This window comes from Kogia breviceps, chromosome 3, assembly GCF_026419965.1.
Source record: "Kogia breviceps isolate mKogBre1 chromosome 3, mKogBre1 haplotype 1, whole genome shotgun sequence".
Classification (NCBI taxonomy): Eukaryota; Metazoa; Chordata; class Mammalia; order Artiodactyla; family Physeteridae; genus Kogia; species Kogia breviceps.
In genome coordinates, this window is record NC_081312.1 from 162,417,224 (window position 1) to 162,441,678 (window position 24,455).

The 24,455-nt window shown below is 37.3% G+C and overlaps 1 long non-coding RNA gene across 1 annotated transcript in view; it reads right to left on the reverse strand.

Moving 5' to 3' along the window:
• The window catches only part of LOC136793858 (uncharacterized), a 186,350-nt gene that overhangs the window by 54,691 nt on the left and 107,204 nt on the right, over window positions 1-24,455 (reverse strand). Inside the window, exons 5-6 of the long non-coding RNA XR_010839877.1 lie at window positions 20,802-20,846; window positions 20,151-20,228 (exon numbers count right to left, since the gene is read on the reverse strand). This is a non-coding gene — a long non-coding RNA (uncharacterized lncRNA). The remainder of the gene's footprint in view (window positions 1-20,150; window positions 20,229-20,801; window positions 20,847-24,455) is intronic.

The following is a 24,455-nucleotide window of genomic DNA, read 5'->3' on the forward strand; positions in this document are numbered from 1 at the left end:
AGAATGCAATGTTATTAGGAAAACATGAACCACAAATGAATGTTAGAGTTTGTAAGCAGGTAATAGACTGATAGGCATTTTTATCAAAATATAGTCTGTTCACAATAAATGCCCAAACTGCTTATTCTTTTAATGTATTTCTTTTAGCCACTTTAATTCCATATTTGCATTTTCAAAAATATCACTAAACCAGTAATAAAACTAATGTTCCAAACCACTAAAATTTTCTTGGAATGCTCTCAGCACTTAAGCATATGGCACTTAACACTCCCTCATGAGTCATTGTCTTAGAATAACTTTCTTCTTAATGTTACAATACTTTCTTGTAGGGATTTTGATTTTTCAAACAAATTTATATCATTCAATGTTTTTCATTATTACATAAAAATTATGTTTCAGTTCTTTTTAAACAAAATCAAAATAAGTAACAAGTAATATGATCACTTTCACATGAACTAAATAGTCAGGATACACATTTGGTTGGCATCCTGGCTTATCTTTTCCTTTATCTCAGAAAGTGACTCATGCATAGGGTAGTGACTCTGACATTGTACATGTTCCATTATTTTTGCAAGATCCATAAACTCTGTGTGATTGAGGTTTGTCTTTTTATGGATCCAGAAACTTCTTTGCTCTGGTATTCTCAGAAAATAGGTCATTGTATCACTTTCTAAGTGGTTTCATCACACAGGGGCAACCTTTCCTGCTTGTTATCAAGATGTGTCTTATGTAAGGTAGTTACCTTGATAACTATTTTAAGAGTTTTCTATTACTTTCAGTCTTTAAAGATTGCGAATATCTAGTAGGTGTAAGATAATTTCCTTGGTATGAAAAGAAAAAGTGTGTATTGTTGTTGGTGTTTTAACGCTCACATGAGGAGAGAACAGAATAGTCAATGTCTTATCTTATACAAGATTGGGAACTTCAAATGGATACTTGCGAAATATTGGGACTCTTGAAAGAATACTATTTATAATAAGAGTTCTAGAAACATTCCCCCAAACAGGGCCAAAAATACAAGGGAACTAGCCATCTGCATGGGACTCTAATTTACTCAGAGTAAAAATACTTTTTGTAAGAAATTAAATCCTAGTTTGACCTTCACAGCTATATAGACCGAACTAATATTATCAAAGGGTGGTGGAAATCCCAAGTTGATAAATTAAGGGAAAATCTATTTGGGGAAGATGAATTATTGGTGGCTCCAGCCAAAAAAAATGCAAAATCACTTTTTATGTGTTTCACTTCAGGCGTGGCCAGGGAAGCTCCTGCCAGACCAATTTTTCCACACACACACAAAAAAAGAACAGTTAAATACTTGGATAATTTTTTTTAACCGCCTGGAGTTAGCACAGAGTGAACAAAAGCAGGAAGATTATAGCAGAGGATCTGTTTGGAAGACAGAATGGCATGAGGTGATTTTCCTGTTTTCTGATGACTTAAGCCTGAGAGCAGGCTGAAATCAGTACTGTCAAAGTAAAGCATTGATGGCAAATCCACATTTTTTCTGGTCTAAAGAACCAGAGGACTGAGTATGGATTAATCATTGCCACCATATATTGCTGAAAGCTTGTTTTCCAGTCCTTTGTACAGAGTTAAAAGAAAAAAGATTCTATTTATTAAACTTTCTGGAAAAAACTATTGTGTGTGTAATCTTTTTGCCCATTAATTTAAGACTTGTGCATGAAAAAAATATACATTCCAAAGGAAGAGCAACAGAGAGGCAGAGCTTAGAATCCTATGTAAAGAATTTGCCAATTTACTACCTGATTTTGAATTTGCCAACTTGCTAGCTGATTTTGAACCATGCACATACAGGGCAAACACAAAATTTTGAAACAAACTTTTTTTTTTTTTTTGGCTGCATTGTGAGGCATGTGGGATCTTAGTTCCACAACCAGGGATGGAACCCATGGCAGGGGAAGCGCAGAGTCTTAACCACTGGACAGCTTTTGAGCTGCACCGAGGAGACAATCTTTATGAGTCCAAGATAATTGTCTGCTAAAATTTAGAAAATCAGCACTCTATTTAGGAATACAACATAATTCAGAGTCTCTGCACCTTCAGAATATTCAGGAAACAATACAAATTCACCCAACAGGTGAAAAAAGACCCATAATTTAACCAATTCTTAAGAGAAAAGACAATCAGTAGAAACCAATTCCCAAATGAATGTATACGAGAATAAATAGACAGGATTTTATTTTAACTATATGTACTATTCTCAGAGTCATAAAGAAAACTATGCTCTCAATAAATAAAAATATAAGAAGTTTCATCAAAAAAATAGAAACTATGAAAAAGTCCCAAAAGGAAATTCAAGAATAGAAAAATTCAGTGTATGAAATAAGTATGCACTGATTGGGCTTTTTAAAATATTTTTTAAAGCCAGGGAAAATATCTATATGCCAAAAAATGATTCAAATATCTTCTGATTTCTGGTCAGAAATTTTGGAAGTCAGAAGAAAGTAGAACAACATAACAAAGTGCTGAAGAAAAAAAAACTGTCAAACCACAATTCTACATCCAACAAACATATTCATCAAAAATGAAGCTGAAATAAAGACAATCTCAGATAAAATAAAACAAGGACTATGTGTCACTAATGACTTGCACTTAAGAAAAAAATGCTAAAGTAAATTCTTCAGGCTGAAGAAAAATGATACAAGGAATAGATATTTAAATCGTCAGAAAGGAATGAAGGAAAATGGGGAAAATGACATGAATGTTTACACAAAGTATTCTAGGGAATCTACTAAACAACTACTAAAACTCAAAATTTAATTTAAAAAGATCACACAATTGTACTATTGTATACAATCAGCAAACAATGGAAAAAGTAATCAAATAAAGCACTAAACAGATATAAGAATTTAAAAATCAAATCATATATTCTACAACACAAGATGTATTGAACAACAAAAGCAACTGAAGTTGAACTTAAAAAAATTACAACATAGGAACAAACCACCACAAGGAAGAGGAAATAGAAACAACAGACAGGAACAGAGGTCTCAGATGGAAATAGAGAATATGTTATTGGACCCTGGAAGAAAGGCTACTTTGTTATAAAGTGGCAGAAAACTTGGCCATATTGTTTTCTACCAATGGGTGAAAAGTAGAACTTGTAATTAATGAACTTGGATATTTATCTGATATTTCCAAGTGAGACTGGAAGATGTGAATTTGTTTCTCCTTTCTGTTTGTAGTAAAATGCTAGAAGAAAGACATCAATTGAGCAGTGAACTGTTAGGCAAAAAGGAACCAGCATTTTATGATTTGGAAAATTCTCACTCTTTCCAGATAATGTGCTCTGGAACCAGGGCCAAGGGTGTGACTGGAAAACCATTTGTAAAAGAGACTAGATGTGTGACTCATTCAAACAACATTCTCAGCAGAAGTCAGGAATAGAGATGGGTTATCCAGGGAGAATCAGTGTAGAATGCTCGTGTTTATAGATGTGGATCCCTTTGACATCAATAGGAGACTCACAGGGTTTTTGAGAACTTTATACCAGCAGAAACACAGCCAGCCTGGACTGAGAGGAACAAATATGGGATGAAATGAAGGATGAACCACTCCAAGGGCAGAGCCATGGATCCAAAGTCCAGAGAAGGCAGAGTTGCTATCCTGGGAGGCCTCAAAGGACAGAGCATTGAGCCACAGAGGATTAGTCTTAGCCTTATAACCTAATGAAACTTGTCTTGATGAGTTGAGAACTTGCTCTAGACCAGTAATGCCTTTATTTACTCCATTTTATCCCTTTAGAAATAGGAATGTCTATCTTATGCCTGTCCCACCATTGTATTTTGGAAACAGATCATTTGTTTTCTACTTTCACAGCTCTGTGGATGGAAAGAAATTTTGATCCAGAATGGCTCATAGCAAATCTCACCCATTCCTGATTTAGATAGTTTCGATAATGAAATTTGGAACTTCTTTTGAGCGGATACTATTTAAATGAGGTTTTGGATTTAGAACTGAATGCTGGAATGATTTAAGACGTTGGGTGGGATGGAGTGAGTGTATTTTGCACATGGAGGACTTGAATTTTGGGGTGCCAGGAAGTGCACTTTACTGGATTAAAGAGTATTGCCACCAAAAAGAACTAATGCCCGTATAACAGAATTATAGTTTAGGTGACTTAAACAACAAACATTTATTTCTTCACAGCTGTAAAGTCCGAGATCAAAGTGCCAGTTGATTCAGTTCTTATTGAGGGCCCCCTTCCTGGTTTGCAAGAGAGATGTCTTCTTCCTGTATCTTTACATGGTGGAGAGAGAGATCTCTGGTCCCTTCATCTCCTTAAAAGGGCACCAATCCCACAATGGGGGCTCTACCCTCATTTTCATCTAAATCCAATTACCTCCCCAAAGTCCCAACTCCAAATACCATTATATTGGGAATGAGGGCTTCAAGATGAATTTTGAGGGCACAGAAACATTCAGTCTAGAGCAAGCTCTCTGGAAAAAAAAAAAAAATATATATATATATATATATGTATATGTATATATACTATAATGAAGGAAAAAAGAGAAGACAAATAAATGATGTATTTTTATGATGTTTGCATCAAAATTCTTAAGTGGATTTTCAAAGAACTTCACAAATGCACCTAAAATTTTTTCTAAAAGGGTAAAATCAGCCCAGAATTATTTGAAGAAGCTACCTACTCTAACTTGAACTCATTGTTCTTATGTGAAAGTCATAATTCTTTTTTAAAATTTTTCTTATATTTTAGAACTAAAAGATAAATTGCAGATTGAAGCTCTTATGCTGATTATAACTTTGAATTCTAGCTTACCCCCTACCCACTCCCCCAGTAAGTAAAGAAGGAGAAATCAGTAGAATCATATTTCATATTTAACACACCCTCCCCAAAACTTAATGCATGGAGCTTTCTTTCTAGTTAGGCTAGGCCATTTATTTATTTATTTTTATTTATATTTATATTTATACTTATATTTTTACCAAAAGATTTGTCCAATAAAAGAAGAAAACTGTTGAATTCTAGTAACCTTGAAATTACAATCTCTTATTTTTTGTTTCCTTATGTAAATGTCATAAATACATGTAAAGACCCACCCCAAGTTCCATTAAGTATGAAACATTTTAACAGCTCATATTTTGTTTAATCACCTGGAATTAAATGGCTTTATCACAAAAAAAATAACAAATTTTGTTTACTCTTCAATATTATCTTATTTAGTAAAAAAATCTGAATAAAAATGATGGAACTGGGGAAAGAGAGGGCTAAAAATTAAATTTAATGAAATTCAACATTTTGACTTATCACAAGGAAATTTTATGGATCTGGACAATAAAAGTAAGGCAATGCATATATTTATATTTACCTGATATAAATCTTTCACTTAGCAGTGTCATCATTGTCACCAAATATTAAAGAACTCACATACGAAGAGAAATATGTGGAGAAAGTTTGTAAGAGCAGCTAAGAAATCCAAAATGATAATTACGCCAGAAAATCTGTTTTTGCTTTGGTCTTATTTTTTAATTTTAATTTTTTTTTAGTATTTTCTGCCTACAGTACAAAGCCTGACAGCCAATGAATAGTTAAAATTGGGCAGCTGCTAGTGGATGGTGAAGTTACAGATTCTTGGAAAGTTCCTCTGAACAGGATACCTCCCCAACGCCTTGACACAAATGCATCATTAAAAATTAATCCTTGGAGTTAAAAGTTACCCCAAGGAAGACTGTATTGCCAACAGTCCTTTACCTCAATGTAAATTATTTTGCCTTATCTTCTCAGTATAATGGCCAGCTGAGAAAGAGAGAAAGGAAATCAAAAGCCTTGAGGAGGCTGGAGTTCAGGTTGGGTCATAATGAATGAGGCATCAGACCTGATAAAATTGTCATACCCCTCCCAGCCTTGTGTCCTCATGTGTAAATTGAAGAGAATAATAATACTTATCCCCCCAATTATAGGGAGGATTAAATTAGCTAGTACACCCGTGGCACCTATGACAATGACTGTCAGAAAATATGCCCTCATAAGTATCAAATACTCCCCACTCTCTCCTCCTTCCCAGCTTCCCTTAATCGTACACCCACCCCATTACCACCACCACCACTGCTTCTTACTTCAAAGCATATTGCTAACCGTGTCTTGAGGACATGCTAGAGGTTTACATAAAAATCAGATGCAAGGCTCTTTCATTTACCTGTAGCAAAAGAAGAAATAGCTTAAGCTACTTTGGTTCTCCCAAATGTTTTTATGAGGTAAAGGCATCAAAAATATTATGTGAATTTTTACTTAATTTATGAAATTTTTCTCCCCTAAAATATCTAAACTAAAACATTTAGGAGTTCCTTAACTTCTTTTTGAGTTTGATTTTTTTAAAGAGAAGCGAATATATGCTGTTAACTATTTCAAAACTCTTATGTTTTATATGGTTTTCCTTCAGAAATTTAATTCTATTTAAAGACTTATAGGTCACTTGCATTAATTTTTTAAACATTATCAGGATGTGCATAGTGACCACACGTCACAATTATCAGAGGGATAATTAAGTCCATCTCTAGTGAGTAGGATTTTGCCTTTGAGTAATTCATGTGGATAACACAGTCTCTGGATTTCCAGGGTAAAATCTTTTCAGAGAAAGAGAGTTTCTGAATTGGTATCTCAAGACCTGTCATAATTTACATCTTCTGATGAATTCCTTGTTTATGGACTCAAATAACAAGACTTTGAAGAATGTCATTATTAAGCTTCCTATTTGAATTCTATATTTGTTAACACATTCAGAGTCAAGTACATAGTTTTTATTTTTTAAAAAGTTCTTAATATATATATTCATATATTTAGCATTTATTGACTATATGCTATACTCTTTGTGATAGAAGGGTCCCAGCTGATCCAACATTGACCTTTTCTCGAGAAACGTGATAAAAATATGCCTGTAAAATTAACATCATGATAAGGTAGAAAATAATGAACAGCACTGAACAAGGATATGGAAGTTTGGCAGAAGTACAGAGATGAATACATGTGTTATTTCTGCATTTCATGTCCAGAATAAAAAAAAAAAAAAAAATCAACACGTTTTTCAGAGATAAAGGTACTAAGAGTATTATGAGTCCAAAAAGAAATGGAAAAAAACGTAGTAAATACATGGCTAATCCAGACCAAAAGTATATCTTACCTATTTTTTTAATGTAATGGGTTAATTATGAGAAATGAACATCAGTTTAATTGATTATGCCTCTCATTTTTTTTCAGATCTGACAAGTTGATGCTGAGGATATGCATAACATGAGCAAGTTTGCAACTGCTTCTAATTTTACCTGGTAAAATAAAATATCCCCTAAGCCACGTTGGCTGGTGTAAGGGAAGAAGAATAAAGTCTGAAATGCAATGTGCGTTCCTCATACCTATCTCTACCCTCGGCATGTTGCCTTCACGTAGTCCATACTACACATTATTGAAAAGCTGTTGTCATATGCATCCACAGAAATCACCCAAACAAATAATTGACAGATGAGCTGCAATTTCCCCTAGTGCCAGGCCATGTTGCCATCATTGTAATTCCCATGTCCAGCACATAACAGGTCATAAAGAAATAGTTGGTGTGGGTTAGACTTGTTCAATGTCAGGCAGTGCTTAGGGGAAAATTTCATTTTTAGTTATTTAGATCATAATTGTAATAAGGACTTCAGAAAGCTTTTTAAAATATTTGTTTTAGGGAAGGAAGGATGTAAGAACAGTGAAGGGGGAACTGAGATAACTTTGGACTGATTCATGAAAGAAAATGTCTGAGCATAAAGCATTGTTTGTTTTATATCCACTTAAACAACGGTAAAGTGAAATGACATTTTAATACGAGCAGTCAAACTTTATTAGAAGGGTTGGTGAATAATTACAGTTCAACAGCCAAACATTTATCTGTCTGTACCTTATGTGAATAAATAAAATATTTTTAAAGCCCAAAACAAACGCAAATAATAAATTGCAATGGAAACTGCTTTTCTCTGATAACCACAAAAACACAGAAATAATAACATAAGTAATGGAAAACTTTACAAGTCCCCAAAAGATAAAGGACAGACTGGTTCAACCAAGGCTTGCTTTGATATGTGTAGGAATAAATCTGACCTATCTACTCTAATGGACCATTAAACTTTTATCAGATCATCATCAGAAAGCATGAGGATTAAAAATCATTTTAGCTGAATAATGTGTGCTAAAATGTATATCGTCTGTGTTAAGGTAGAAATCATCATTTGGCTGATGTACTTCAAAGGACTGGTGGGCATTAGCCCATTTTGAACTTAAGCACTAATACTTTGACAGCACATGGAGAATGTTTTTATCACTTTGATAATGCAGTATGAGAATATAAATGTGGGTCATCTCAGCTTCTGTGTGAGTAAGCCATTAGAATTGTGCCTTTCACCATTTAATATATTTGTTGAGTTGTCCAAACTCACTAGATGAGTCGGAAGCAATGTTTCTGAGTGTTTTTTCTTGAATGTTCTTTATTGTTATATTCTTAGATTCTTTATTACAAGGGATATCCTTCCCTCCAATAACCTGTGTCCTTATACTGAATCTTCCTTTTGTTAAAATTTTAATCAGCCCTTTAATTCACACTGAAGCGTGAAGGGTACTTACATCATGGTGTCACGACTTCCTGGGGCATAGCTGAGGTAGAGGAATGCATTTTCAGTCTCACCTAGAGGAAGTGGTAAAGATGAAGCATACTGGGGCTTTCTAGTGTCCCCACCCTCTCCTTCACACTTTCCTGATTATCCTACTTATAATAAGAGTCTAGCTATACACTCACCTATAGAGTAAGCTTCCTATGCAGCGCCGTTTTTTTTTAAAACATCTTTATTGGAGTATAATTGCTTTACAATGGTGTGTTAGTTTCTGCTTTATAACAAAATAAATCAGCTATACATATACATATATCCCCATATCTCCTCTCTCTTGCATCTCCCTCCCACTCTCCCTATCCCACCCCTCTAGGTGGTCACAAAGGACGGAGCTGATCTCCCTGTGCTATGCAGCTGCTTCCCACTAGCTATCTATTTTACGTTTGGTAATGTGTATGTGTCAATACTACTCTCTCACTTTGTCCCAGCTTACCTTTCCCCCCCAACCATGTCCTCAAGTCCATTCTCTACATCTGCATCTTTATTCCTGTCCTGTCCCTAGGTTCTTCAGAACCATTTTTTTTTAGATTCCATATATATGTGTTAGCATACGGTATTTGTTTTTCTCTTTCTGACTTACTTCACTCTGTATGACAGTCTCTAGGTCCATCCACCTCACTACAAGTAACTCAATTTTGTTTCAATTTATGGCTGAGTAATATTCCATTGTATATATGTGCCACATCTTCTTTATCCATGCAGCTCCCTTTTTTGAAAATAAGAAGCCATGGATATTCTCTTTGAAAGCCTTAATCTCTTATTTATCCCATGTGGATTTGGCCTTAGCAGGGAAACCACTTATGTATTCTTATGTTTTTGTTTATTATTATTACACTTCAGTCTTGTAATCTTTCTCCCTTTTGGAAACAGAAGAGAGACTTTATATGATGCTTTTGAAGAGGAGAAAACACCAGTGCATATAAGATATGGGGGGGGGGGTGTTAATATCTTTAAGAATAACTGTTAGGAACACAATACCCTTCATGTATCTCAGGTTTTCAATGAGAAAATAATTCTTTGGTTCATAAAGAAAGATTACCACTATGGAGCTTAGGGATAAACTGTGTTTAGGATGGGGCTCTTCTCATATGAAATTATTTTATTTGACAGTTTTCCAGAAGCCCAAATTTCCATCCCTAAAAATGGACCACTTGGGGCTCAGCACAGTACTGTAGGAGGTCCGTCCTAATGATCATACCCACGGAGGTTCAACCCAATCCTCTTTGCCCCTCACCCTATGTGAAAGAGTTATTGGATTGCTTTGTGCCCTTAACACATGGCTGAAAGAAGGGTTCTGGGGGCCTTTGAAAAAGTGTAGGTCAATAATATGCAGGGGAAAAAAAAAGAAAAATTCCAAAGTTACAGTGAGGCAACATGAGAGAAGTAAGCTCTTGGCTGTGGGGTTCTCAAAAAGAGGAATTGAGGCAGACTTAATGTCGGCTGTGTCTCTGAACCTGTTCTGCCTGCATTGTTACAGGAAAGGAGAATTAGGACAGAGCGCCACCCACATTCAGACAATCGCTTGCTTTATAATAACAATTGCAACTCATTCTTCTTTAAGCATCGGCACTTGTCATAGCCCGTGACTCATGTCAGAGACACGATAAATATTTGTGGAGTGAATGAATGAATAGAATAATATAATTTTAATTTTAGGATTTCCTGGCATTCCATAAAGACATTTTATATTCTTTTAATGTAAGCACTAACATCTCTAGATGGGCTAGATTTTTTTTACAGTTCCATAAAAAATGTAGGAAAACAAAAGACCGGGAATTGGGAGTCAGAGCCAGCTGTGACTATTTAGAGGGTGCTGAGTAATATTTCACAGAAATCCTTATCAAGTGATTTTTTTCATTGGAAGAATAGACTCTGATGGTTAAGCCAACTAAAGGGAAGGACTGAAATTGACACCGCATGTAGAGAGAGTTAGAAATTCTAGGGAAAATCAGTCTTGAAGAGCAGGGCAAGTATTAAAAAATAGTTTTTGCTATTCATAGTAGATCGATCCAATTTAAAAATCATCTTCATGGATTTAACAACATCAACAACAGAACCCTCTGCTGTAGAATATGATTTAATGTTCTTTCAGATTCATGGTTGAATTTAATGTAACATCACTGAGAACAACACACACCAAGAACCAAGCAGTTGAAGTTCTCAAAAGGTTTGATTTGCTGTACTTATCACAGATTTCAATTAAGCATCTCACCATGAGAAAGGCAAATACCAAAAGCATCGTTTGCTTAGTTTTCTGATCTTGAGCACTTTTTTAAATGTTTTGGGAAAATACGCACCACACCATGGATGTGTTTTAAGATTTCTACTTGCCTGCAGTTCATCCATTCAACAAATATTTTTGAGAGCCCAGGATGTGGCAGACAATGGGCAGAAAGATCGTTGGAAACACAGAATGTCTGAACTCAAAGGCTTCATGAGCGTGAGAGGTAGAGGGGGTGAAGGAGGAATAAAGATATAAACATTGGATATAAAATGTACAGTCAGGTTTCAACAAGTGCAATGGATGAAAATGAAGTGGGGAGAGATGACAGCAATTGAAGGCAGAGGAGCCATTTTCTGTTATCTAGAGGGAGGTAGTGTTCTCTACCGAGGTCAAGTTTCTGCCAACCTGAAAGAAGCAAGGGTGTGAGCACTGAACACGTCCAGGGGGAGAGGATTCGAGGCAGAGGCCACTGCCAGGCAGAGGCTCTGAGGCTGGGCTGATTCTGAAGGGTTGAAGAAGAGCAGAGAGTCCAGGGTGGAGTAGAGAGGGTGCAGAGGAAGTGGGGAGCAGAGGATGCTGAGACAGGGGTGTAGAAAGGGTCCAGTCCCAGGGACCCCTGAGCCATGCTGAGCCTGCCCAGTAACTTCCTACAGTAACTCCTCCCCCTTAGGGACTCTAATCAGCATTGCCGGGCAGCTTTGTATTCACTGAAGGTTGGAAAATGCATTTTCCTGCTAAAGGAAAACGTTCTCTTCTCACAACACTTCTATCACCAACTGTGTGGGATTTCCACGTCAAGCAGTTCTCCGATTCTCTGCAGACACCAGCGGGGTGTCCTGCAATTTAATTCAATTCTGATACCAACTACCCAGAGTCAGTGCAGACCCCACAGGTTAGGGCTCAGTCCCACAAAGTTGCCCGTACTTCAGATGCCAGTCTCAAGTAGTGGGTCCCCAAGGTACCCACAATTTTCAGTTGGCTACAAATTGGGGCTCTCCCTAACCCCTTCCTCAGAGTCAATAATTTGGTTATAAATGCTCACAAAACCCATGCAAACAATTTACTTACATGTAGTAGTTTATTATATATATATTTTTCAGATTATTTTCCATTATAGGTTATTACAAGATATTGAATATAGTTCCCTGTGCTATACAATAAATCCCTGTTGCTTATCTATTTTATAAGTCAGTCATTAATTTGCATAAATTCACAAGGCCAAAACTTATGATATAGTTTCTAGAGTATGTAGTTTCTGTAGTACATAACTTCCATAGTATATAACTTTGCTAGCTATTCAGAAATAGCAAAATATTTCCTGCTGAAGGAAAATTATTACAGAAAAAAGATCTGGGCTTATGAGTAAGTAGTGCAGAAGACATATGTCATTCAGAGTAATGTGCTTTCAAACACCATGATATTTGTCACTAAACATATTTAGACAACTTTGAAATTAGATTTCTTCCTCAAAATGTCCAAACCACATATTAAACAGGAAACAAATGGAGAGGTGAGAAACCTCACATGTTCTTAAGAAGGACTTGAGTTGCTGTCATTCTGATTGTGACTTCCTTCCTTTACTTGTCTGATTTTGCAGGTGACCCTGCCCTACCTGGCCACTGAGGCAAGAAAGCTGATTCACTGTCAGATGGGCAGATGCCCTGTGGAATGATGGGAAATACAGAGTCAGGAAGGCATCACAACTTTGCTGTCTGTTGCTGGGTCCCCCCAAAGAGAACAAGCAGCTTTGGATAGATATTATATTTATACATTTTGCCATGTGCATATATAAAATATACATGTACGCATATGTAAATGTACTTACATATGTGTCTTTACTCACACATATTTATATTACTGGGTATGAAAACTGTATAGGTTTGTGACAACAAAATCGGATGATGCGATTGGGCTGTCGGCGTGTTCATTTGACATCTGGAAGATCCTTTCAGAGCTAGAAGTTTCTGTGTCTCTGTGTGCACACAGCTAAGATGCTGACACATGTCTTGGAATGTTATTTGTCTCTTCATTGGGGGTCTGGGCTTGAAAGGATAAGGGTTTGCTCTGGTAAAATGTTCAGTTATTTGAAATACTCTTGGCTTACTTCTTCAGAGTTTGGGATAATGACCGTGTCTTCCTCTGCAATCCGGTGGATTCAGTAACAAAGGGCTGGCTCGGCAGAGACCAAAGGCCAACTGCATGATGTGTTATGAGCTTCTGCCAGTCCACATTGCCAAAGGGTTAGCGCTGAAGGGTAGCAGTCATATGGGAAATTGGAAATTCTGTGCATGGATCTTCCAGACCTACTAGTGGGTCCATGAAGATAATACAAATCTATCTTTGCACAAATGGCAGGGCAGGAGGGGATCGGAGTTGGTGATCAGGAACTTGATTGAGCTCATTCTTCCTTTGAGAGATGTTTCTGTAGGTATGTGCATATTGCAGGAAAGTAATTTAGACAAGGAAAATAATCTATTTGCTAGCAAGGGCAATTCATTTTAAGTTATGGGTGCAAATTTTAATAATTGCTTTATCTATGATGACATTAAAGAGGTGAATCACCATATAGATTAATCTATTTTCAGACATATTTGCAGGGTTTTAGAATGATCAATAGAAAGAGCAGTATTCTTCTTGCTGGGGTCACTATTTACAAAGTCAAAGAACTCTTCAGGCACCTCAGTTTTCTCATCTATTAAATAAGATGGTTAGAATGGAGTATTTTTCAAAATTATTTTGCTTCTAAAATTTCATCAAATGTTTTTTGCTTGTCATCCTTTGCCTCTTTGACTCCCTTTGATTTGAGAAATCCTTCTCTGATCTAGGGCATCCAAGTTTACTCAACACAGGGTGGGTATAGCTCAGACTCATGATAAGTTTTCCCTTCCATGGTCCAGAGGTGAAAACATGAGTTTAGAAAATCAATATATTTGAGGTTTATTATGGACCCTGTACAGGAGAAAATTAGTCTCCGTCTGAGACAGTGATTGCCAGGGTTTGGGTTGCATGGAGCGGCTGGGGAACATTTTTGCTGGGATATGGAGCAGAGTCTAAAGGAGAATAAAATGGGCAAAGAAAAAGCTGATCAGGGACCATCCTGCTGTCAAGATGTCCAGATTTCATCCAACACATTGTCTTTGTTGTTCCAATGTTTGAGTAATGTCTCTGTGACTTGAATTTTAAAAACAATGGAAAAGAACTTGATGCTTTTTTGTTGTTGTTACCATTACTACAAGAAAGTTTGTGAATTGTATAATATCTTTAAGTTCAAGGAAAAATATAAGCCTGTTGATTTCAGTATTTACACTGTGGAATTTATTTTTGAAACGAACACATTTTATGGTATGCATGATGCCAAGAAGTCAAGACAGAGAAAGTCATAAAAGAAATAAATGAGAGGAGTTGAGGAATCAATATTTATTGGATACATTTACTAAAATAGTGAATATTTATTATCTCTAAATATTCTACAACTTACAAGAAAATGTACTTTTTTTATATTAGAGTAGCCTAAACAGATCAAACAATCTATTATCTTTTGTATTCTTCTAACTACCAAGAAAAAGTAAGAAAAAAGTTTCTCTGTTTAGGGGAAAATTGGAATTTTTACAGCATCATCACTTTTTAAAGTTAGAGTTGAAGATATGAAATATAGCAGAAAACATTATGATATTTAAAACTCAGGCTGAACATATCACCACATGCCAACCAATTCATTGGATTTTTCACCATCACTACAGGTTAATTGAAATTCAGATAAAATCACTACCAGGAGCTTTCATGGAATTTAGGTTTGAGATGCAAAGGAAAGAAAAATGAAGCAAGAAGTCATTTCAGTATTTTAGAGAATTAAAATATATTATTCCATATTTTTCCTTATCTCAGAAGCAAACCAAATTGATCCTTTACACATACTTCCTCCTTTCCCAATAATTCTTCCTACTCTGAGGACATGTCTGAAAGCTGTCATAATATTGATATTACTGGGATATGGATGAGTGATCAGATTACACATAGAATAAACATCAAAAATCAATTCTTTTCTGAACCAGTCCATTGTCTGTTCTTTTTATTTCAGCTTGGTCAACCATGTTGGATTTATCCTGTAGTGGAAAAGAATTAATGCTCCTTTTTTATCTTGGACTAAGTCTATTTTCTAGAGGGCTTAACCCGCATCAGTTTGGTTAGCCCTGAAATAAATGATTCCAATGGGGAAAATTAATAGGCACCTTAGGAAAAGGAAAAAGAAGTACTGTAATTTGTGGGAAATTACACTGTTATTAGTGTTAGAAGTACTGTGGTGGGTGATTGAGACACACATACATACACACACATGTTTATTGGATCCTTACACTTGGTCTTAGCCAAAAGGCTGAGATATGATTCATTAGCTCTGAGATGGAGGCAGCTCCAGGGTGAATCTACATAAACAAACCTTATTAAATAAACCTCATCACTATTACTTTCCCCATATAGTTACCTTCCCACAATTTACTGTCTCTAGAGCCCAAATCCTCCTTTCTTGTCACTTTTCCACAATTTATTAGTCTTTGTTAAAATGGTATATAAGTCCCAGTCTAACTGCCTACTTGGATTTTCACTTCTTTTCTGCAAAGCCCCTATGCACATAAAAATGTTAAAGAGCAAAAAAATCAGTATACCTTTCCTCCTGTTAATCTGGCTTTTGTTAGTTTAATTTGCAGCAGCTCATGAACAGAACCTAAGAAGGTAGAGGAAAACATTTTCCTCTCCTAAACTTCATCAAGGAAGGGGTTTGTGAGCACAGATCTGAAGATGGTGAGAGAATTAGCCACAGAGGAATCAAGGGGAAGAACATTTTAGGCATAAGGAAAAGTTGGTGAAAATGCCCTAAAGAGGAAGCATTGGGTCAGACAGGACAGGAGTGGGGGCTGGTGCAGGGATTCATAGAGACAATGGAGAGAGTGTTGGATTTTAGTCAGGTTAAAAAGACCAGGGAGGAAAAAAGGGAGAAAACTCAAATCAATAGAATTAGAAATGAAAAAGGAGAAGTAACAACTGACACTGCAGAAATACAAAGAATCATGACAGATTACTGCAAGCAACTATATGCCAATAAAATAGACTACCTGGAAGAAATGTACCCATTCTTAGAAAAGCACAACCTTCCAAGACTGAACCAGGAAGAAATAGAAAATATAAACAGACCAATCACAAGCACTGAAATTGAGACTGTGCTTAAAAATCTTCCAACAAACAAAAGCTTGGGGCCAGATGGCTTCACAGGCGAATTCTATCAAACATTTAGAGAAGAGTTAACACCTATCCTTCTCAAACTCTTCCAAAATATAGCAGAGGGAGGAACACTCCCAAACTCATTCTACGAGGCCACCATCACCCTGATGCCAAAACCAGACAAAGATGTCACAAAGAAAGAAAACTACAGGCCAATATCACTGATGAACATAGATGCAAAAATCCTCAACAAAATACTAGCAAACAGAATCCAACAGCACATTAAAAGGATCATACACCCTGATCAAGTGGGGTTTATCAAAGGAATGCAAAGATTCTTCAATATACACAAATCAATTAATCTGATAAACCATATTAACAAATTGAAGGAGAAAAACCATATGATCATCTCAATAGATGCAGAAAAAGCTTTCGACAAAATTCAACACTCATTTACTATAAAAACCACCCAGAAAGTAGGCATAGAAGGAACTTTCCTCAACGTAATAAAGGCCATACATGACAAACCCACAGCCAACATCATTCTCAATGGTGAAAAATTGAAACCATTTCCTCTAAGATCAGGAACAAGACATGGTTGTCCACTCTCACCACTCTTATTCAACATAGTTTTGGAAATTTTAACTACAACAATCAAAGAAGAAAAAGAAATAAAAGGAATCTAAATCAGAAAGGAAGTAAAGCTGTCACTGTTTGCAGATGACATGATACTATACATAGAGGATCATAAAGATGCTACCAGAAAACTACTCGAGCTAATCGATGAATTTGGTAAAGTAGCAGGATACAAAATTAATGCACAGAAATCTCTTGCATTCCTATACACTAATGATGAAAAATCTGAAAGAGAAATTAAGGAAACACTCCCATTTACCACTGCAATAAAAAGAATAAAATACATAAGAATAAACCTACCTATGGAGACAAAAGATCTGTATGCAGAAAACTATAAGACACTGATGAAAGAAATTAAAGATGATAAAAACAAATGGAGAGATATACCATGTTCTTGGTATATATCAATGGAATATTACTCAGCCATAAAAAGAAATGAAACTGAGTTATTTGTAGTGAGGTGGATAGACCTAGAGACTGTCATACAGAGTGAAGTAAGTCAGAAAGAGAAAAACAAATACCATATGCTAACACATATATATGGAATCTAAAAAAAAAAAAAATGGTTCTGAAGAACCTATGGGCAGGACAGGAATAAAGACGCAGACATAGAGAATAGACTTGAGGACACAAGAAGGGGGAAGGGTAAGCTAGGACAAAGTGAGAGAGTGGCATGGACTAATATATACTACCAAATGTAAAATAGATAGTGGGAAGCAGCTGCACAGCACAGGGAGATCAGCTCGGTGCTTTGTGACCACCTAGAGGGGTGGGATAGGGAGGGTGGGAGGGAGATGCAAGATGGAGGAAATATGGGGATATATGTATATATACAGCTGATTCAATTTCTTATAAAGCAGCAACTAACACACAATTGTAAAGCAATTATACTCCAATAAAGATGTTTTTTTAAAAAAGCATTTGCACTAAGAAAAAAAGAAAACAAATCAAATCAAAACAAAAAATGACCAGGGAGTCATTGCAGGGTTTTAACATAGGAGAGAAAATTACTTGGCTTATATTCCAGAAAGATCCTGAATGATGTGTGAGAACAGCCTGTGGGAAAGCAAGAGTAGAAACAGTGAGACCATCATTAGCAAATTTGCTATATCATGGGATGTGGCGAGCATTGCCCTCTGAGGAAGGCGCCATTAAGACCCTCATAAGCCTCAGGGCCCGATTGTACTCTCCTTGGTATGCATCCTGGACTTTATGGTATGAACGTAAAAAAGGAGATGGCCTTTGGCCAAATCGCTCCAGGGACCTGCTCAGTTACTGGGAGTCCCTGGTTGTTCCCTAAAGCTAGGAAAAGCAACCCTGGAGGGGAAATTGGTGCCTTTGAGGGAGAAGCCGAGAAGCCAATCAACCAGCTAATGCCGATAAGGCGTGACTAAGCTGAGAAGCCAATTAACCAGCTGATGCCGATAAGATGGTGACTAAGCAAAGTCCCTGCTTTAGGGGTATATATATGGCTATGCTTTGTTATTAAACTTTCCTTGCAACCATTAGTTGCTTGTGCCCTTCTGATCCTATACCTTGGTACGTTCAGTTCCCTACCCCCTCTCGTCGATTGTTGCTGCACTTTGAGGACCCGCCGCGGCTGGCAGCAAGTGGCGCCCGAACAGGGACTTGATAAGAGGGACATCTGAATCTCGGTAGGTGAATCCCCGAAGTGAAGAGTGAAAGTGTGGCCACATAGTAAAGTTGATAGTAACTCGGGGCAATAGTCAGAAGTAAAAAAATATGGGACAAGAAGTATCCAAGAAGCGACCTGAAATCACTGATCAAGAGAAGGAGTTGTCCACCAGTGCTTTCCAGGCTTTCATAGCTGGAAATTATGATGTCTGTCTGTAACATTTTGCCTGCCTACAAGATATAAACAAAGACGATTATAAAATAATTTTGAATACGGCAGTAGCTGAGTTTTTCAAAAGTAACCAGACAACAACAGATAGTTTAAGACAGACACTTAACCAACTGAAGAATCAGGTGCACTCGGCTGTTGAAGAAATGGATGGACTAGATGATCTTGAAAACAGTATGTTGTATTACAATCAAGCAGTCATCCTGTATCATGTCCGACAGTATACAGAAGCCATATCCGTTGGTGAAAAACTTTATCAGTTCATAGAACCTTTTGAAGAAAAATTTGCCCAAGCAGTGTGTTTTTTGCTCGTAGACCTGTATATATTAACCTACCAAGCTGAGAAAGCTTTACATCTTCTTGCTGTTCTAGAAATAATGATTTCACAGGGCAACAATAACAAAAATGGAAAGAATGAGACTGGTAAAGATACTATTTTTGTGTTGAAGTATATGTAGGAGGACAAGGGACTTTACTGGCCGGCCATAGTTTAAAGGTAGTTAAAGCTGTTACAAGTTTGACGTTTCCCTCCTTTTTTCCTTCTGATTTTCCCCAATCTGATTTTGAATTCTCAAATCTGGTGCACCTTAAATTATAATAATGGTACCATTCTAATTTCTTCAGTTTCTGTTACTGATAATAGTTTGGTTTTTTATAAGCATTGGGATTTTGGGAAGTTTGCATTGTCTTATTCTTTTCAACCAGTTATTACTTGTGTTACACCCTCATATGCCTTGCTAATAGGAGATTTACAGATTGTGTTTACTTCTGGTTCCTTAGGATATAATATAACTTGTCAGAATTGTATTTTTAGTACTTGCATTCTGCCTATGAAAGGAACTTTTTCTGTTATGATGTTAAAACAACCTTCCTATGTAATGCTGCCTGTAAATATTTCTGAACCATGGTATCATAGTACTAGCATACAAGCTTGGCTAGAATTATCTGAAGCTTTAAAAAGACCTAAACGATTCATTGGAATATTAATATGTAGCATATTAGCCTTAGCCGCTTTAACAGCCACAGCCACTACTGCCAGTTTAGCATTAAGTAAAACTGTACAACAAGCACATTATGTTAATCAATTGTCTAAAAATACCAGTATTGCATTAGCATTACAAAGTCATATTGATACTCAACTAAAAACTGAGGTTGATGAGTTAAAAAATGCTCTCATAGGTTTAGGAGACCAAATTATGGCTTTAAAATTGAAAATGCGTTTGATTTGCCATGCTAAATATACTTGGATTTGTGTGACTCAACACGCTTATAATGAAACTGACTGGGATTGGAACAAAGTAAAAATGCATTTTTTAAGTGTATGGACTGATGGACACATTAGTTTGAACATACAAAAACTTAATGCAGAAATACAAGCAATTCAAGAAGCTCATCTACAAGAAGACGGGCCCCAACAATTAATTCAAGGACTCTTGGATCAGCTTCAATGGTTAAACTCAATGCATTGGTTTCAAAATGGACTCACAGGATTGATTACCGTGGGGTCATGTGTATTGTTGATGTTAATTGACTTACCTTATTTATTACGCTTTATTGTTGGCCGTCTCGCCGCTCTTCGTCAGGAGGTGTATGGGTTGAAATTGCATTATCAAGCTTTAAAAAATAAAAGAGGGGGAAATGTGGTGAGCATTGCCCTCTGAGGAAGGCGCCATTAAGACCCTCATAAGCCTCAGGGCCCGATTGTACTCTCCTTGGTCTGCATCCTGGACTTTATGGTATGAACGTAAAAAAGGAGATGGCCTTTGGCCAAATCGCTCCAGGGACCTGCTCAGTTACTGGGAGTCCCTGGTTGTTCCCTAAAGCTAGGAAAAGCAACCCTGGAGGGGAAATTGGTGCCTTTGAGGGAGAAGCCGAGAAGCCAATCAACCAGCTGATGCCGATAAAGGCGTGACTAAGCAGAGAAGCCAATTAACCAGCTGATGCCGATAAGGCATGACTAAGCAAATTCCCTGCTTTAGGGGTATATATACGGCTACGCTTTGTCGTTAAACTTGTCTTGCAACCATCAGTTGCTTGTGCCCTTCTGATCCTATACCTTGGTACGTTCAGTTCCCTACCCCCTCTCGTCGATTGTTGTTGCACTTTGAGGACCCGCCGCGGCTGGCGGCAATGGGAGGGAGGTATATTACACTTAGATTGACTAGAACCCATGAGGTTTTAACTCACATTAGGAGAGACCTGAGGATATATGTCCTGAAGGTATCCATATACCTAAAACAGACAAAATGTATACTTTACTTTTTAAATTCTTTTATATAATTTAGGAATATAATGTATGTGTCATTGAACTTGTCCTCTAATTATCCTGAAAATTATCTAATTTATTATTTTATTTATTCCCATGTACTTGGTAAATATATCTTTTGTTGATAGAGGCATGAGCATAGGCTTAAAATCATATTTCTTGCTGACATTTTAACAGTTAAATTATTTTATTTCTAATCCGTGTGGTTTAAAATTAATTATATGGTTTAGGGATTACAAGTTGACATCTGGCATCCTATAACATGAGTCCAAATTCCAGTTTTACTTTTTGTTTTGTTTCGTTTTGCACTTGATGTTTTTACTCTCATGTGTTTTCTAGTGGCAAGCAAGATTTGTAAAAAAAAAAAAAAAAAAAAAAAACAGAAACCTAATTGGAATCTGTAGTGAGTTTAATGAATAGAGTGTGGGGACTGGAAAGTAGAGGCAAAGAAACTGAGCATAGTTATTCACATAGACAGTGAGCACTGGGTTTCTGAACACAAAAACACAAATAAAATCCTGGTAAGAGACTGGAAAGTTACTGAACTTCAGACTATAAAGAAAAATTAGAGTTGAAAAGACCAAGGTTTCATGGGACAGACCAAAAGTCCTTGTGTTATTCTTATATTCACAAATATAAAAATAATTAACTAAACTAGAGCATATCCAAGACACTTGATGCATTTTATTTATTTTTTAAATAAATTTATTTATTTATTTATTTTTGGCTGTGTTGGGTCTTCATTGCTGTGTGTGAGCTTTCTCTAGTTGCGACGCACGAAGGCCACTCTCCGTTGCGGTGCGCGGGCTCCTCACTGTGGTGACTTCTCTTGTTGTGAAGCATGGATGGGCTCTAGGTGCATGGGATTCAGTAGTTGTGGAGCGTGGGCTTAGTTGCTCCGAAGCATGTGGAATCTTCCCGGACCAGGGCTCGAACCCGTGTCCCCTGCATTGGCAGGTGGATTCTTAACCACTGTGTCACCAGGGAAGTACACTTGACCCATTTTAAATGACATACAATTAATATCTCCTTGTCATCTCTTGACGGAATATTCTCAGTCAGCTTCCTTCATAATGTAAATTTGTTTTTGCATCATCACAGATCATAATACATAGATGGTAAACTATTCAAGACAAGACTGAGGAGGTTAGCAGAGACCAGATCACAAAGGGCCTGGTCACCAGTTTTACTCTTTTTGTATTTTAAAACTTGAACTAATTAATAATTGTATGTCTCTATTTCCTTATTTTTTTGTTTTTGTTTTTGTTTTTTTTGTTTTTTTGTTTTTTGTGGTATGTGGACCTCTCACTGCTGTGGCCTCTCCCATTGTGGAGCACAGGTTCCAGACGCACAGGCTCAAGGGCCATGTCTCACGGGCCCAGCCGCCCCGCGGCATGTGGGATCTTCCCGGACCGGGGCACGAACCCGTGTCCCTGCATCGGCAGGCAGACTCTCAACCACTGCGCCACCAGGGAAGCCCTATTTCCTTATTTTTAAAATTCAGATAATAATACCCTCTTCATATAATGTCCTAGATTATGTATCGTGGTGAGTATAATGCCTGGCACATCAATATCTTTAAATAAATGTACTTCTTCCTGAGCTTAATATTATTCATTTTTCAAGAACCCTCTTAACATCACTTGATAGGAAAACTTTAGAAAAATGGAAAAAAGAGTATGGAAGTGAGGACAAAAAGCCAGAGAAGTAAAGGATATGTTCATACTTGAAGTTGTTAGAGTGTGGAGGGGAGACTTTAATAAAAATATTTCAAACTGTCAAGATGAACATATGGGGCAGAGTCGTGTCCCTCTGCAGCCAGCAGCATTCGAGGTACCTGGCTGCTGCAAGCATTGGATGTGAGCCGCCGACACACTATTCATTTTCCACTAAATGTTGCCCATCCTCTCTCTTCATATACCTACTGCAGGACAATTCAGCAGACTACCAATCCCACAGTTTGCATAGATTGTCCCCTAAAACTGACTTTCTTATTGAATAGATTGTGGAAAACTTTATCCTGAATGACCCTTAATTGACTCAGTTTTCCAGTTCATTTTGTTTTTGGTTTTTTTTGTGTGTGGTACACGGGCCTCTCACCGCCGCGGCCTCTCCCGTTGCGGAGCACACTCTCAGCTGCCATGGCTCACGGGCCCAGCCGCTCCGCGGCACGCGGGATCCTCCCGGACCGGGGTACGAACCCCTGTTCCCTGCATCGGCAGGCGGACTCTCAACCACTGTGCCACCAGGGAAGCCCTTCCAGTTCATTTTGTAAGGGTCAAGCTGACCCCCTTCCAGCTCTTTTGTATGAGTCAGTTCCGGGGAAGCTTCTCTGAAGCAACCTAGCATCTTGAAGTTAGTACCACTGGGACGTGTGAAATTATAACAGCTGCAGCTTTATGAAGCTCTTGGGTTATATAATTTCATATCTATAATTAATAGTATAAAATATCTAAATCCTTTACGAGAACTGGGATATCTACTACTCAATTCTGGTTTTTTGGCTTATAATTTTACTAAAATATCTAATTTTGTTTCTTTGGGTTGAAGTAAATCAATATATATACTTCCAGGATTGTCGATAATAATACAGCCAAGAATAAGATGATGAATGAGTGTGTTTACAGTGTGTGTAAGTGTGTGTTGTGTGTGTATGTGTGGGTGTAAAGTGTGTGACTCAAAAGGAGAAAAAGGAAGAGAAGTCAACACATCTGGGGAAAATTAAGGACAAAAGAAAAGAAAATTTGGCTCAATTAAATTCTTGTTCCCTTTTCTTTTTTATGTTTGGTTCTCACAGTAAATCACCTGATCTGTGTCCCTGGAAACTTCAGATCTTCCATCCACACCCTTCTATTTCATTTTTAAGTTCTTGGCCAAAAGTTGGCCGGTGCTGGAATTCCTCCTTTAAGCCTAATGCGAATCCTTTGATCACTCAGTGGTCCACCAACTCAAATTGTTTGTTCGCTTTCTCTTTCTTCTGCTTCCCCTACAGGCTTCATAGGCAATTATAGCACTCCAGGAATGACCTTGGATCAAGAAGCACCATGTCCTTGGGCAGATGTGCCACATGATAACACAAGGTGAATGTCAAGATGAGTATAGACATCAATGTTTAAAAGAGAAAATTAACCTCCAACCAAAGCAAGATCAAAGTTCTTACAAACTATTTTCTTTATTTAATTATATGTTCAAAAAATAAGTTTTCCGATTATTTTTAGAAAATATTATAATTAGCAAGTATCCGTGAATGTCTATTAAGGGATATTTATTTAAAGATTTTGATGTCGGGCTTCTCTGGTGGCACAGTGGTTGAGAGTCCACCTGCCGATGCAGGGGACACGGGTTCGTGCCCCGGTCTGGGAAGATCCCACGTGCCCCGGAGCAGCTGGGCCCGTGAGCCACGGCCGCTGAGCCTGCGCGTCCGGAGCCTGTGCTCCGCAACGGGAGAGGCCACAACAGTGAGTGGCCTGCATACCCTCCCTCCCCCCCAAAAAAAGGTTTTGATGTCATATGATGTCAGAATGTATAGCCTTGGTGATCACTAAGTTATGTTTCAGCAGGGGTAATTTACTATT